The following is a 4302-nucleotide window of genomic DNA, read 5'->3' as shown; positions in this document are numbered from 1 at the left end:
TGCAGCTTTTATTAGAGGGAAAAACTTTGCTAAGAACTTCTGGGCTAACTCCTCCCATGTTGTGATAAAATAAGCTTGCAACGAAATTAGCAAACTTTTCGCCCAATCTCGTAGAGAAAATGGGAATAATCTAAATCTAATCGCATCGGCACTCACCCCATTCATCTCAAATGTTGTACATAGCTCCATGAAATTGGCTATGTGCAATTTGGATCTTCCGTGGGCAACTCCCCAAATTGAACATTACACTGCACCATTTGTAATATTGCTAGCTTAATCTCAAAATTATTTGCAGTAATAGTGGGGTGTAAAATGCATGAATGCACTCCTCTGACAGTAGGAAGTACATAGTCTCTAAGCGTCCTTGGTCCTTGTTCCACTGGAACCTGAGCAATATTTGGGATATTAATAACATTAGTAGCATTGTTTGCTACATTTCCTTGATTCTCAGTCATGGCAAAATCCAGCATTTTCTTTATCTTTCGGTTCTGTCTGCACATTCTTTCAATTTCAAAATATACCGATATGAGTCCATTTTGTCTACTTTGTCGCATGTACCAATAATTCCTTAAATACATTACAGTCACAATCTGAATGAGTACTAAAAGTAAAAAAACCAAAGTAGAACAAAAAACAATTAATTTTGATATTGAATATTAGTCCCCGTCAACAGGGCCAAAAACTTTTTGTGAAAATTATGTACACAAGTATACGCCTTTTTTTTATTACCACAAGGACTGTAAGTAACAAGTAATAAAATATAGTAAGTGGAGTATCGTTCCCACAAGGACTGTTACTAATTACCAATGAATTAATTTTATTTCTAATTGATTTGACGATTAATGAATGTAGAATTTACTAAAACTAAAAGAAATAAAACAAATAACAAGAACAATAAAAGACTCAATAATAAATATTCTAATTCAATTGATAAAAATATAGGGTTATTAATTTCATCAACTATCCACCTATGCTTCTTTAAATTGACTTTAAGAATTCCTATCTCTATCGTGTTAGCATATTGCAACTGTAAATTATATTCTTGTTAGGACTTATAACTCTCTACAATAAGCAAATCTCATACATCTCTGTGGTAAATTAACATATCGCAGGTATTAAACACGTAATCCCTAAGCTACACAAATCATACGGGTGCTCTCATCCAATATAAATTTATGATTACTTGACTATAGCATATTTATCCTTCACTTCTTAGATCTCAGGTTAAAATCATATAGATCATGCAAATGGTGATCAAGCATTCACAACCATTAAACACAAGTCAAAAAATTCACAATATTGATAGGAAATTCATAAAAACTGTATTAGATAATCATAAGGTTTCAAGAAGAATCCATTAACACCCTAAAAAGAATAGAAAGAAATGAAAGATATGAAAGAGAGAGGAGAGAGAGAGAGAGAGAGAGAGGAAGAGAAAGTGAGCACTAAAATAATCTAAAACATTCTTTTTATAGTGATAAGGTTGTGAAAAGAATTCTCTAGATGTTTTCACTTGTTACTTGATAAGGCTCCAAACTATATTTATTTGAATTTCAAATCCCGTAACTCTAGCTTGCGTAATCTTGTAACTCAAATATCACAAAGTAAACGTCTGAATTTGACGTTTCTTGTGAAACAAGCTTTCGTAGGACATTGAATAAGTTTTCCAATGCCACAAGAACCATAAATCGAATATTTGAGTCGGGAGATATTGTCAAAATACCAAAAACTATCTCACATTAAAAATATCTCAAATTTTTCCAACAATTTTAGTTTGAATTCTCCTTTATCTTCCCCAATCAATTCAAATAAATATCTTCTACGAGTTTTATCTTTAATTATGATAATATTTCAAATATATTTTGAAAATATTTCTCAAATACCCATTTAACAAATGACATCCTGAAAAATACATCAACCACAAATAAAAGAACTAAAAAGATAAAATAATAATAAAACTAAAAAAACTAAGACTAAAAAGTAGTAAAAATCTATCCTACTTGATTGGAGCAAAAAACTTGTTATGGAAATTATGTACGCAAGTATACACAATCGTAACAAGTAACAAAATAGTAAGTAGAGTATCATTCCCAAAAGGATTGTTACTAATTATATATGAATTAATTTTATTTCTAATTGATTTAACGATTAATGAATGTAGAATTTACTAAAACTAAAAGAAAATAAATAAATAACAACAACAAGAAAAGACTCAATTATAAATATTCTAATTCAATTGATAACAATATAGGGTTATTAATTTCATCAACTATCCTCATATTCTTCTTTAATTTGAATTTAAGAATTCCTATCTCTATCATGATAGCAGATTACAACTGTAAATTATATTATTGCTAGGACTTATAACTCTCTACAATAAGCAAATCTCATACATCTATGTGGTAAATTAACATATCGCAGGCATTAAACGCGTAATCCCTAAGCTACACAAATCATACGGGTACTCTCGTCCAATATAAATTTATGATTACTTGACTATAGGATATTTATCCTTCACTTCTCAGATCTGAGGCTAAAATCATATAGATCATGCAAATGGTGATCAAGCATTCACAAGTATTAAACACGAGTCAAACAGTTCACAATATTGATAGGAAATTCATAAAAATTGTATTAGATAATCATAAGGTTTCAAGACACTACAAGAAAAAATACGTTCAATAAGACCAAAAAAGGTTTATCAAATATATACCATAACACTTTTTGATGTGTTAAGGAAAGCGGTGTTATAGTAGGTCAGAGCACTTTGCATAACACTTTTACATAGTTATAGACATGTGTTATGGTATAGCCTACGATAACACTTTTGTTGTGTTATTTTAATAGTTAGATAAGTATTTCATTATGCTATTAGTAAATATATTATATAACATTTTTTGTACATATAAAGTACTGTTATGATACACTTTATAATAACACACTTTCTGCATTATAGAAAATAGTTTGCATAACATAATTTTATGCCTATAAACCAGTGTTATTATAAAAGATAGAATAACGCATTTTTTTGTATTATTCTAATATTTGGATAAGTTTGAATTATTATTATATAAACCTGTACATTATAATTCTTTTTTATTGCTTTAATTCAAACCCGCTTCATTTAATTTACTTAAGACACCCTTAACATTGTACAAATATATTTTTGAATACCAATTATATGGTTCATAACACATATAACCAAATAATTGTCTCAAAATAACTTCAGAGAGCTCTCTATGGAGTGGCGAGGAGAAACATCAATTTCAGAACAGAGGGACGATAAGGCTTTGGGGTGCTGAAGAGGGAAAGGGGAAAATCATAAATAAGGTGTCACCAGAAATCTAAGGTTGTGAGATATTTATTACAAGTGATGCATAAATTGCTGATCACTCTCTCTAAGATAACTAATAAAACTAGACAATCATATATATGTACGTAGGTTTAAGTAAACAGCAGCATTGACAGGGTTTAAAAGCACATAATTTTATCATTATTAGTACAGTAATTATTATTTAAAACAATTTAAATGATTGATTTTCCCACAGAAATAGAAGTCTAATATTTTATAGGGCATTCATTAATTGATCATGCAGCATATCTAAATACAAGTTGGCACCGGACATAGATCCTTCTATAAGCACATAAACAGAAAAGAGAGCTCAGGCATGCACTTTGAAGGAGAAAATGATAGCAATAAAGTACATGTGGAATTTTGTTAAACCGCACAACATGATCAGATAAAGTGGAGCCTGGAAACACATCACCTCCAATAGCAATGCCTACAATGGTCCAACAATTCAAATTTTATTACATCCTCCATTTGTGAGCATAGATAACAATGTAGGGGAAGAAAAACTTTACAGAAAAGCAAGCACATATGTCTACCTTCATAGATTCCATCTGTTACATGGGCTATGGTATTGTACATCTCATTAGACATTCCACCCTGTAATGGAAAAGAGAGTTATTTTCCAGGACAATGTATACAAAACTTGTCACTTGCACTACATGGATTTCAAAACTTTCTTAGAATAGCATATCTATAGAGAAAATCACGTCAAACCTTTATGGAAAAATTTGAGATGCTTTTTCAAACAATTAGTTATCATTTTGAAAATCAAAACATTGAGGTCAACAAAATCATAATGAAACAAAAATGACAAAGAAGAGTTGGAGTGTATACACACAGATTTGGAGACAAAACCAACAGATCCAAGTCTGTACAACTTGCACTGAATTATGTTATTAATTGTTCCAGCTGTGTCTCCAATCTTATAGGCTCCAGCTTGAATACCTCCA

At 30.4% G+C, this 4302-nt stretch overlaps 1 long non-coding RNA gene across 1 annotated transcript; it reads right to left on the bottom strand.

Annotated features, from left to right (window-relative positions):
• Positions 1–3707: 3707 nt before the first annotated feature.
• LOC133833826 (uncharacterized) lies at positions 3708–4302 on the bottom strand. The gene is made up of 3 exons (XR_009893152.1): positions 4191–4302; positions 3889–3949; positions 3708–3782 (listed from the first exon to the last, which is right to left on the bottom strand). It is a non-coding gene; the product is annotated as an uncharacterized LOC133833826 (long non-coding RNA).

The sequence above is a fragment of the Humulus lupulus genome, chromosome 5 (assembly GCF_963169125.1).
Source record: "Humulus lupulus chromosome 5, drHumLupu1.1, whole genome shotgun sequence".
Lineage (NCBI taxonomy): Eukaryota > Viridiplantae > Streptophyta > Magnoliopsida > Rosales > Cannabaceae > Humulus > Humulus lupulus.
This window is presented reverse-complemented; position numbering and strand designations above follow the sequence as displayed.